We start from the raw sequence: 13,564 nt of genomic DNA, 5'->3' as shown, positions 1-13,564 counted from the left end.
CAGTAATCCATGTCCCAGTCTACTTATCTTGAGAAAACTGCGGGCTAATTTGTGCATCATCTTTAGAAGAGGCTTCTTTCTGTGATGACATTCACGTAGATCAACTTGATGCAGTGCGTGGCATATGGTCTAAGTTTTGACAGGCTGAAACCCCACCCCTTCAACCTCTGCAGCAATGCTGGCAGCACTCATACATCTTTTTCCCAAAGACAACCTCTGGATATGACACTGAGCACGTGCACTCAAGTTCTTTGGTTGACCATGGCGAGGCCTGTTCTGAGTGGAACCTGTCCTGTTAAACCGCTGTATGGTCTTGGTCACCATACTGCAGCTCAGTTTCAGGGTCTTGACAATCTTCTTACAGCCTAGGCCAGCTTTATAAAGAGCAACAATTCTTTTTTTCAGATCCTCAGAGAGTTATTTGCCATGAGGTGCCATGTTGAACTTCCAGTGACCAGTCTGAGAGCGTGAGAGTGATAACACCAAATTTAACACACTTGCTCCCCATTCACACCTGAGACCCTGTAACACTAATGCTGCATACACACGATCAGAATATCCGGCATGAGCGGACTTGACCACACACAACCGGACTAGGTGCGGCAGACAATCTGTCGGACTATGGCGGAGGTCCGCCAGACTTTTGAAATGAACGGACTTGCCCACACACGGAGTAAAGTCCGTTCATTTTGATCGTGGCTCCAGGTAGATGGGACTAGCTCAGGAAGTCAATGTCGCTGCCTCCATCGGCGAGATTGACACATCGCTAGCCCCATCACCTGGTATGGATTTAAAGGGCTTGGGGGTCCCCCCAAAGTCCATACCAGACCCTTATCCGAGCACACAGCTCGGCCTGTGAGGAAAGGGGGTGGGGACGAGCGAGCGACCCCCCCTCCTGAGCTGTACCAGGCCACGTGCCTTCAACATGGGGGGGTGCTTTGGGGAAGGGGGGCCCTGCATCCCCCCCCCCAAAGCACCTTGTCCCCATGTTGATGATGTACCCCTTCCCATTCAACTGGGGAAAAAAAGTGTTAATAAAAAAACACAACACTTATAATAACACTTATAATAAAATACTTTATTAGACAGCTCCGGGGGTCTTCTTCTGTCTTCAGGGGTCTTCTCGCCAGACTCCTCCACTATCTTCTGCTCTTTTAATGCTAGCTCTTTTACTAGTGGAGGAGCCCGGCTTTCTCCTTCGTCGCCGCCGCCGTCCGAGGGTCTTCTTCTGACTTCAGGGGTCTTGTCCCGCTCTTTGGTTCTTCTTGCCAGGCCTCCACTTTCTTCTTCCAGCTCTTTTACTAGTGTTACCCTGGTCTTGTCGCTGTCACCGCCGCCTTCTGCTTCTTCTTCTCTTCTTCCAATGTTGACACGACGCTCTCTCTGGCCGTAATGGCAGGGACTTGTTGTGCGACGACTTATATAGGGATAAGTGGCGGGGTCACTGGGTGATGTCACATGGTGACCCCACCCCTTATGATTCCACAGTCCCTGCATCCTTTGGGGCTGTGACACTTTGGGGCGGAGTTTCTGCCACATCCCAGAGACCTGTATTACATCAGTAAATCTACCTCCTGAGATGTGTGTGTGATGTGGACCTCCCAGGAGGTAGCTAGGGATCTTAGGCGGGCAACCTGGTGGCACCACAGAAAGGTAAAAAACCTTTCTAAAAAAAGAACACACGGTCTCCCACTGGGAAGTAAGGATGAGCTCATGCGTGTTCGCAACCTGCACGTGCAGAGCCCTCCAGGAAGACGGCACTGCGGAGCGCTAAACACAAGCAGTGAGACATTGTCCTGATGTCTGGCTGCAAAGATCAGGAATTGTCTCAGTGTCTGTGATTAACGCTATGCAGTGCCGACTTCCTGGCGGGCTCTGCACTTGCTGTTTGCGAACATGCCTGAGCTCATCCTTAGTGGAGAGGAAGTGGGGACGAGCTAGAAAAAGGTTAATGTTAATGGGTAAATGTCCACTTTAAAGTGGTTGTAAACCCTTACAGACCACTTTTGACCTACAGCTAAGCCTATAACCTAAAAAGGGCACCACTGTCTATGGCGCAGGTGCACTGGGCACACCTCATGTAGGCGAACATGCCGTCAATGACGTCTCCCGTGCTCATGCGTCAGAGTGACATCATCGCGGCTCCGGAGCCAAGAGACCCGGAAGTCACTCCGGGATACATGGCAGCGACAGAAATGAAGAACGAGGACCGCTTCGGGGGCTTCAATCTCAGGTAAGTTATTCATAATGAGCTAGTATGCTATGCATACTAGCTTATTATGCCTTTGCCTTGCAGGGTTTATTTTTATTTTTTATTTTTTTCAGGGTTCCTCTTTAAGTCTACCTTGTTATTTTCATAAAATGTATAACAAATCTCATCCTTCAGAGAATCTTTTTGTCTTTTTTTACAGATCTAACTTGTTGGATAAAATTGTATATCTATCTGCCCATTCTGATGTTTCTATCATTATCTCTGCCCCTTCTGTGTTTACTGAACAGGAGGAAACCAGAATAGAGTAAGTAATTATAAAATGAGAGCACAGGGTCTGGAGGAGGACCAGAGGAGGGTTGGACTGCCAGAGTCTGCTGAATGCTGAGACCAGGGGAGGTGGAGACGAGGGGGTGCCATGGCTGAGTTTTGTCCTCTCTGCTTCTGACTGCTGAGACAGGGTGGGGGCAAGGGTCACATGAAAATATAAGAAAAAAACCCTCAAAATTGGACTTTAACGGTATTGGGTCATTGTATCAAATTAATGAAAAATGTTTCTAAATAGTATAAAAGTTAACAAATTTTTATTAATATAAGTTGTATAAAACATTACAATACATCTTAAAAATTATGGAAAACTGTTCTTGACACTGTATTCAAGATGGAATTGCCAAAAACAGAGGAGGGAAAATGCTGAACACCCAACGAGTTTTGAATTTGCTTTTCTTCTTCAGGGGTGCATACACATTAAAGTAAAATTTATATAGATCGGCAATACTATGCAAATTTGTTGTGCTACATCCTGTAAACAAACTGCAAAAAAGGAAAAAACCTGTTGGTGGACTTTGGAGGCAAAAAATAGTTTATGAACAACATAGCAATGTACATGATACAATTTAGCTAATAAGCTTATCACCTATACAAGATATAATTGGCTATAGAGCTTGTCACCCTACGCGCTTTGGAGCTCTTGTGGTCTCCTTCATCAGGGGCGGACATTAAACATAGAGCGTGATTCTAGTGGAGAATGCAAATGACAGGACATGAGGACAGAGAAATGATTTTCAGACATTGTATGCTTGTTTGACTTTGTACTTACATATCAAGGTAAGAAGTTGTATAACTGCAGCATGTTATTTATTAAAAACAGCCAGACCGATCAGGTAAGGTGAGTGGCTTCCCAGTGTCCAAGGCTCCCATACACGAATATCATTAAATTAAATTCTAAAGTGGATATTATCACTGACAAAAAATAGGGGGGGTCCAGGAGATCCCCCTCCCCCACCCCGAAGAGACGGGGGTTTCCGCTGGGTGAGACCGGGAGATACACTGAGGTGAAAAGAGCAATAGGTCCTAAGAGGGAAGAGAAACGACAGATTGAGGCAGTAGAGTATTAAGGAAGTGACATAATATAGTGGTATATAGAAATTTTAATCAAGAGCTGAATAAAAAATGCTTGTTGGTATTGACATACATCTACCTGTAACAGTACCACTAGTAAGATGAGTGGATGGGTATAGAAACCAAACTTGCAAAATGTAATGGTAACTGTAAAGAGTATTAATGTATTTTAGAAGCCGAAAGTGAACAGAGTTATAAGCATATTCTAGAACTTAGGCAAATAGAACCAGAACTAGTCAGAAGTAGATCAAAAGTAATAAATAAAGTTATAATTGCTGATATAAAACAAGTAGATAGAAAAGTTATGAAAAGAGAGAGGACGTTGAATGGAAAAAAAAAACTCCATGGAGTGGAGGCCAAAAGAGGCGACTGACGGAATGGAAATACAGATAGGGGCATACCAAGCTACATCCATGCACCCATTGAGCAGCCCAAGCCACCATGCATGCAAAGAGGCAGGAAAGCAAGCCCCAGAAATTTACCTTGTTAGACCAGAAAGGAGAAAGCCACCAGACCGTCCGCTCGGTGTGCCACAACATGCAGCTGTAACAAGCTCACCGACGGACATGAAGTTTGGTGATTAAGTAGTGCCCCTCTCCAATCAGCTGGCACAAAACCAATTGCAACAGCTGACGGAGAGGGAGGGAACAGGACCGAGCACAGGAACACCCCAGCTCCCCCCCCCCCCCCGATCGGTGTGTCTAGAACACTGTCTTTTTTTTCTTCCTTGGCGCCTTGGACACTGGGAAGCCACTCACCTTACCTGATCGGTCTGGCTGTTTTTAATAAATAACATGCTGCAGTTATACAACTTCTTACCTTGATATGTAAGTACAAAGTCAAACAAGCATACAATGTCTGCAAACCATTTCTCTGTCCTAATTTCCTGTCATTTGTGTTCTCCACTAGAATCACGCTCTATTTTTTATGACCACCCCTGATGAAGGAGACCACAAGAGCTCCAAAACGCGTAGGGTGACAAGCTCTATAGCCAATTATATCTTGTATAGGTGATAAGTTTATTAGCTAAATTGTATCATGTACATTGTTATGTTGTTCATAAACTATTTTTTATGACATGATTTTATACCAATTTATTGAATAAATAAAATTGCTCTTATTCTATTCTATTGTTGTACGTGCCTCCAAAGTCCACCACCAGTGGTTTTTCCTTTTTTTACACATTAAAGAAAGGAAATTACATTCTTGATAAGCTATGAGTACATCTTCAATGAAGAACCAGAATCAAAATATTGGTTACAATTGTCCTCTAAATGTCAACGAGAGGCGTCTAGACCAGTGCCCGAACAGTGAGTAATTAGAGTCAGGTCATTCACCACAGGCAAGTGGGAACACATGCTTAGTAAAGATATACAAGTGGTATAACACTACATATACGCGACGTAAAATTATTTTTCATGACCTTTGTTGACTGCACATTTAAAAGCTGTTGGCACTGCATGGACTTTCCACTTGGACTGGACACCCCTCGTTGACATTTAGAGAACAATTGCAAGCAATATTTTTAATTCTGGTTTTTCATTCAAGATGTACTCAGAGCTTATCAAGAAAGTATTTCCTTTCTATAGTGTATGCACCCCTGAAGAAGATCTAATTTGAAACACGTTGGGTTTTTAGCATTTACCATCCCCTGTTTTTGGCAATTCCAACTTGATTACAATGTCAAGAACACTTTTCCATCATTTTTAAGATGTACTGTAATGTTTTATACAACTTTTATTAATAAAAGATTTGTTAACTTTTATACTATTTAGAAACATTTTTCATTCAGTTGATACAGCAATGACCCGGTACCATTTTGAGGGTTTTTCCTTAATAGCCTATTAGCTACTATTCTTATTTTTGAAGGGCCACATGAAATGGCCTGGTGGGCCGTGTGTTTGACACATCTGCTTTAGAGCATTGAGCACAACGCAGTAACCTACATCAACCAATCAGCTCCCAGCTTGCATTGCCCTGACTGTTCTGAATTTATGAAAGGTGAAATATGATTGGCATCTGTTGGTAATTTGCACATCCCTACTGCTCTTTACAAAGCATGGATTCTGAATGGCTGATATAGGGAACTCACAACTATGAAAGCTTGTGCTGCTATCAAATACATACAGTACACCCAGGGCCTTCTAACGTGTTACTTTCTGTCCTCTTTACAGGTCAGCCATGTGAAGATGATATAACTTTTTTTCCAAAAAGAGAAATATAAAAGATTCCTGTTACACAGCTGTTCGGGCTAAGAGACATATCCTCAAGTTCAAAATTTCTCCTTTAACCACTTGACATCCGGAAGATTTACCCCCCTTCATGACCAGGTCATTTTGTGCAAAATGGCACTGCATTATTTTAACTGGCTATTGAGCGGTCGTACGACACTATACCCAAATAAAATGCTTGTCCTTTTTTCCCCACAAATAGAGACTTATTTTGGTGGTATTTGATCACTTCTGCGGTTTTTGTTTTTTGCGCTATAAACAAAAAAAGATTGACCATTTTGGAAAAAAGCTATATTTTTGACTTTCTGCTATAAAACATTTTCAATAAAAAGATTAAAAAAAAGAAAATAATTGTGCTAGGTGTGGAATAAACAATACATAAATAAATGAATAAATAAACCGTGAAGGATACCCTGCAGCTAAGCACTATAACTAGATGAGGTTTATTGTTGATAAATGTAAAGTTATGCACTTGGGGGCTAAGAATATGCATGCATCATACACGCTAGGGGGAGTACAACTGGGGGAATCCATAGTGGAGAAGGATCTGGGGGTATTGGTAGATCATAAGATCAATAATAGCATGCAATGCCAAGCTGCGGTTTCCAAAGCGAGCAAAGTCCTTTCCTGTATTAAGAGAGGTATGTACTCCAGAGAGAGAGATATCATTTTGCCCCTGTTCAAATCATTAGTAAGACCTCGTCTGGAATATGCAGTTCAGTTTTGGGCACCAGTTCTAAAAAAGGATATCGGGGAGCTGGAGAAAGTGCAGAGAAGGGCAACCAAACTGATAAGAGGCATGGAGGAGCTCAGCTATGAGGAAAGATTAGAGGAACTGAATTTATTCTCTCTTGATAAGAGGAGATTAAGGGGGGATATGATTAACATGTACAAATATATAAGGGGTCCATATAGTTAACTTGGTGTTGAGTTATTCACTTTACAGTCAACAAAGAAGACAAGGGGGCACTCTTTACGTCTAGAGGAAAAGAGATTTCATCTCCAAATATGGAAAGGTTTCTTCACAGTAAGAGCTGTGAAAATGTGGAATAGACTCCCTGCAGAGGTGGTTATGGCCAGCTCAGTGGATTGCTGTAAGAAAGGCCTGGATACTTTCCTGAATGTACATAATATAACTGGGTGCTGACATTTATAGGTAAAGTTGATCTGGGGAAAATCCGATTGCCTCTCGGGGGATCAGGAAGGAATTTTTTCCCCTGCTTTAGCAAATTGGATCATGCTCTGCTGGGGTTTTTTGCCTTCCTCTGGATCAACTGTGGGTATAGAATTGGGTATATGGGATTGTATGATATTATTATTATTATTTTTTTCTTTTTTTTTTGTGGTTGAACTTGATGGACATGTGTCTTTTTTCAACCTGACTAACTATGTAACTATGTAACCCCGATATAGGGCACAAAGAAATATAAATAGACAAAAAGTGCCGCGCTGGGTGACAAACTAATAATGAAAGTGATTATGAATAAAAACCGTGATTATACAAACGTATGTTATAAATAATCAAGTAATCAAAAAAACATCATAATAGTCCATATGTGTTAATATGATCAATCCATAAGCAACAAACATGTGTATCAAACCCAAAAACAGTTCATGGGTGAAATAATCCAACAAAGAAGTGTTCACAAACTAAATCCAAATGATAAGTTTCCACCACTAGTGCAGCCTGTCACCTAGGAATAAGCAATGGAGGCTTACCAAAAAGCCAGCGACCACCCTTGTTCAGGGGGATCACATAAGACTTAGTAGAACAGCAGGCTTGCTGTTGAAGTACCACCGACTGTCCTCACAGGTAACAGGCCAACGTCCGTGGAAAGTGGTTTCAAAGGCGCTTCTGTCAGGAGATGATCACTGCGCAACAATGGATGCTTCCTTCCACCAGTGGGATGTGGTCATCCAATGGATTTCTGCAAAAAGTTATAAGGAGAAAAAAACTCAAATAGTGCAGAGATACCTTTAACTAATTTATTAAAAAAAAGGTACCAACAGGTTCACAATACATAAAAAGGTTCCTTGCAAGGATAAAAGATAAAAAAGCTTGGCTAATCTCGAAAAAAGCAGTTCGCGCACTGCGGGTATGCATAATGACCCTACAGCCGTTTCGTCACAGCTAACATCATCAGGGGTGCGCGCACACGCGTGCGCCTTATATACCCTATTGCCATGGTGAAGAAGCGCATCCATAGGTTGTTGTGCGCATTGTTCAAAGCTTATTGGGCAGAGCATAGAAAGCAGTTCCTGCCAGTGCTGGCGTCATCCTGTCTAGCAGAAAAAACTGCCAATTATTGACATCTACAGGCCAGTCATGATACTGCTCCAAAGAACACTATATAAAATATCTATTTCATTAAAATAGCGCCATCTTGTGGACCATTTTCCAAAATACCTGAAAAAGAAAAAAGGAAAAATACATACTAAAAGGTGCTGGCAACATCCTGACCAGCAAACACCTGCCAATTACTGACACCTACAGGCCAGTCATGATACTGCTCCAAAACACGATATAAAATATTTTATTAGAATAGTGCCATCTTGTGGACAACTACCAAAGTATCAAAAAAAAGGAAAAAGAAAAATATATCTAAAAGAGGGATGGGAGACACAACATAAATTAATCTCTTGTTCTCAAACCCATTAAAACCTAGTCGTTAGGCCAATATTGTAAGTATTTAAGTTGCAATAGGATACGCTCCTTCGCAATGCCACAGCACAAATATCTAAATCATCTCCTCGCTGCCAAATATACAGTCCATAAAACAGTAATATATATGACCAGAGATAATACATTGCTAAAAATAATATTAAAAAATGTATAAAATCTAATTTTTTCATCAGTTTTGGCCACTATGTATTCTGCTACATATTTTCAGTAAAATACCAATAAGTGAATTGGACCGGAAGTGTCAGATCATGTACTAGGTATGCAATCTGGCACAGAGCGGCCGTCCTGCCACAGTATATGTATGGGGGGTGGCCAGTAAGTGGTTAACAAGCACTACAGAAGAGATGTCCAACACATGTAGACATGGCAACTGGTTATGGACCTTTCTGGATCAATGACCTCTTATATTAGTACATCACAGAATGAGCAGCTACCTAATTACACCAAAGGGGGGCATGAAGATGGTACAAAAGCTCACCCCACGTGCAACATATTCCTTTTATGGGATAGTCCTGAAGAGCCTAAGCCCACTAATACTGAGCCCAGTGCTTTGATAGTGCGAAAGTTGACCCTGCTCAAAGCAAGCTCCAATATTGAAAGGCATATGGGCCAGTATTAGGATGACAGTGGCTGCACACTTGCTGCCCTCTAGCCACAGTGACATCAGTCCACATGTTGCTGTCCCAAGCTAGTATCTGGAAATACCAGTTTTTTAAATTCTTTAATTAACATTTCCCATTTAACCATTTATGGACCGACTCATGCCGATATACATTGGCACTTTGAAGAGGGATATCGTTGTTATGGCAGCAGCTAGCTGCCATAACCCCGGTATCCTCTTCTTCATTGAGTGGTCTCTGCCGCAGATTCACCGCATTGAATCTGCTGCTTAAAAATAAAGCAGATCGCACTCCTCGCAGGGCACTCCTCCCGCCACTCTCCAGTGCTCTCCGCCGTCGGTAGCAGCGGAGGCGATCGGGTCTGCTCTCTGGCTTGGTATGGAGATGAGTGAATGGAAGATGGCCCCCACTCATCTCTATACCATTGCAGGGCGGAAGCGACGTCAAAACGGGCTTGCTTTAAGAGCATATTAAATAAGGGCATTAGCCAATGCATCCCATTGGGTAATACATTTAAAAGAGCAAACAAAAATCCTCGATGGCTTAACTCTAATGTAAAAATGCATATAAAAGAAAAGTAGAAGGCCTTCAAAAAATACAAGGTTGAGGGATCATCATCAGCATGCAGACTGTATGCAACAAGAAATGTAAGGGTGCAAATAGGGCGGCTAAGATAGAACACGAAAGACACATAGCGGAGGAGAACAAAAAGAAATCCCTAGAAATTCTTTAACCATTTCACGCCCACGCTATAGCCAAAAGACGACTACAGCGCAGACGCTATCTGCCGGGAGGCCGTCCCTGGACGTCCTCCTGTTTACTTCCCCTCTGCGCGCCGCCGCGCATCGGGGAAGTTCTGTGCTGGCCGTGTCCCCCGGAGGCCCTTTTCAGCGCGATCAGCGTGCCCAATGAGAGATGATCTCATATGTAAACATATGAGATCATCTCTCATCGCCGCTCTCCCTTCTCACACAGACAGCGTGTGAGGAGGGAGAGATGAACCGCTGTGAGATCTCACAGAGGTTAGTGTAAAAAAAAAAAGCAAAATAAAGTTCCCTTCTGTCCCCACTGCCACCTGTCCCCACTGCCCCCACTGTCATCTGCCACCTGTCAGTGCCATCTGCCCCCACTGCCACCTGTCATCAGTGCCATCTGTCATCAGTGCCATCTGTCCCCAGGGCCTCTGTCCCCAGTGCCACCTGTCATCAGTGCCATCTGTCCCCAGTGCCACCTGTCATCAGTGCCATCTGTCATCAGTGCCATTGTCATCAGTGCCATCTGTCCCCAGTGCCACGTATAAGTGCCATCTGTCAGTGCCACCTGTCATCAGTGCCACATTTCATCAGTGCCACATAGTGTCATCTGTCATCAGTGCCACATCAGTGCCACGTGTCATCAGTGCCACATAGTGCCATCTGTCATCAGTGCCATATCAGTGTCACGTGTCATCAGTGCTACATATTAGTGCCATCTGTCATCAGTGCCACATATCAGTGCCATCTGTCCTCAGTGCCACCTGTCAGTGTCACGTGCCATCTGTTATCAGTGTCACGTGTCATCAATGCCAGGTATCAGTGCCATCTGTCATCAGTGTCACGTGTTATCAGTGCCACGTATAAGTGCCATCTGTCATCAGTGCCACATATTAGTGCCATCTGTCATCAGTGCCACATATTAGTGCCATCTGTCAGTGTCATGTGTCATCAGTGCCACATCAGTGCCATGTATCAGTGCCACGTATCAGTGCCACGTATCAGTGCCATCTGTCATCAGTGCCACGTCGGTGTCACATGTCATTGTCCTGGTGCTCCAGGGCCTTCAAAAGTGTAATGGGTAGTCAACAAGTTAGATGTGTAATTTATGCTCCTAGAACACGTGACGGTGCTCCCTGAATGTTGGGCCTCTCTATGTGGCCAGGCTGTGGGAAAGTCCCACACATGTGGTATCGTAATACTCAAGAGGAGTAGCAGAATTTAATTTGGGGCACTATTTGTGGTATACACATGTCACGTGAGAGAAATAACCTATTAAAATGACAATTTTGTGGAAAAAATTTAAATATAATAAAAAATCTTCATTTTTCAAAGAATTGTGGGAAAAAATGACAACATCAAAAAGCTCACTATGCCTCTTACTAAATACCTTGGAATGTCTACTTTCAATAAAGGGGTCATTTGGGGGGTATTTGTACTTTCCTGGCTTGTTTGGGTCGCAAGAAATGAGATAGACCACCAGTACATCAGATGTGATCAATTCTGTATGATTCGCACCACAGCTTGTGGACTCTCTAACTTTCCCAAAGACCAAATAATATCCACTAATTTGGGTTATTTTTACCAAAGATATGTAGCAGTATAAATTGTGGCCAAAATTTATGAAGAAAAATTAATAATTTTAATTTTTTTATCACAGAAACAAAGAAAAATGCGTTTTTTTTTCAAAACTTTCTGTCTTTTTTCATTTATAGAGCAAAAAAATAAAAACCCAGAGGTGATCAAATACCACCAAAAGAAAGCTCTATTTGTGGGAAAAAAAGGACAAAAATTGCCTGATTGCACAAAGCTCCACTAAATCCTACTCTACGAATGAAATTCAGGGGCATTCAATCTAATCGAGGCATTAACACTAGACATGTGCAGAGTAAAATATTTCGTTTCGGAATTTAATTTTCGTCCGAAAAATTAATTTATTTAGTTACTCCCGAAATTCGTTTTTATTTATTTTGTTTTTCGTTCAAAAATTGCATTCGTCTGAAAATCCACATGAATTACGGTCGAATCTGTCTTTGAAGGCTTATGGTGTCTGTCGAATGTATAAAGAAGATTCGACGGAGCTAGTATATAGCATACTTCGTGTGAACTTTAGAACCCTATTAAAGTCTATGGGACTCCAACGTTCAAAATCTAAAGTGCTAATTTTAAAGGCTAATTTGCAAGTTACTGTCCTAAAAAGTGTTTGGGGACCCGGGTCCTGCCCCAGGGGACATGTATCAATGCAAAAAAAAGTTTTAAAAACTGCAGTTTTTTTGGGAGCAGTGATTTTAATAATGATTAAAGTGAAACAATAAAAGTGTAATATTCCTTTAAATTTCGTAGGGGGGGGGGGGGGTGTCTATAGTATGCCTGTGAAGGGGCGCATGTTTCTGGTGCTTAGAACTGTCCCTGCACAAAGTGTCATTTATGCAGGAAAAAAAGTCCTTTAAAATCACTCACAGATATTATGAATTGTCGGTTCCGTAATACAGAGAACACTCATTGAAAGTCATTGATAAAAAAATAAAAAATGTTTTTTAAAAAAAGCGTGGGGGTCCCCCAAATTCAATTACCAGGCCCTTCAGGTCTGGTATGGATATTAAGGGGAACCCTGCGTCAAATTTAAAAAAACAAATGACGTGGGGTTCCCCCTAAATATCCATACCAGACCCTTCAGGTCTGGTATGGATATTAAGGAGAACCCCGCGTCAAATTAAAAAAAAATTGACGTGGGCCCCCCCTAAAAATCCATACCAGACCCTTTATCCGAGCAACCTGGCAGGCTGCAGGAAAAGGGGGGGACGAGAGAGCGCCCCCCTCCCTCCTGAACCAAACCAGGCCACATGCCCTCAACATTGGGAGGATGCTTTGGGGGTCTGTGACCCCTCAAAGCACCTTGTCCCCATGTTGATGCGGAGAAGGGCCTCATACCCACAACCCTGGCCGGTGGTTGTGGGGGTCTGCGGGCGGGGGGTTTATCAGAATCTGGAAGCCCCCTTTAACAAGGGGACCCCCAGATCCCGGCCTCCCTGTTTGAAATGGTAAGGGGGTACAAAAGTACCCCTACCATTTCACAAAGAAAGTGTAAAAAATAGTTAAATAAGACAAACACACTTTTGAAAAATTCCTTTATTAAAAATAAAAAAAAGATTCCAGCGGTGGTAATCCACTCTTGCTATCCAGTGGCGGATGATCATCTCTCCGGGGTCCAGCGATGGCTCATCTGAATCAGCGCAGCGAATCCATCCATCTTCTGTCTCCACTGAGGAGACACTGCGGGGATTCCGGCGGCCTAACGTTTGTTCTATGCGGAGGGCGGGGTCACCCGTCACCTGACCCTGCCCACCTCTGACGCAAGGGGAAACCCGGGCTTCCCCATGACGTATGGGTGACCCCGCCCCCTCTGATGTAATGGAAACCTGCCTGTGTTACATCAGAGGGGTGCGGGGGGACCCCGCCCTCCACATATTTCCCCTTGCGTCAGAGGTGGGCAGGGTCAGGTGACGGGTGGCCCCGCCCTCCCCATATAACAAACGTCAGCCCGCCGGAATCCCTGCAGTGTCTCCTACGTGGAGACAGAAGATGGATGGATTCGCTGCGCTGATTCAGATAAGCCACCGCTGGACCCCGGAGAGATGATCGTCCATCGCTGGATAGCAAGAGTGGAT

Source organism: Lithobates pipiens, unplaced genomic scaffold (genome assembly GCF_037356315.1).
Source record: "Lithobates pipiens isolate NorthernLeopardFrog02 unplaced genomic scaffold, aLitPip1_a1.2 Scaffold_30, whole genome shotgun sequence".
Classification (NCBI taxonomy): domain Eukaryota; kingdom Metazoa; phylum Chordata; class Amphibia; order Anura; family Ranidae; genus Lithobates; species Lithobates pipiens.
This window is presented reverse-complemented; position numbering follows the sequence as displayed.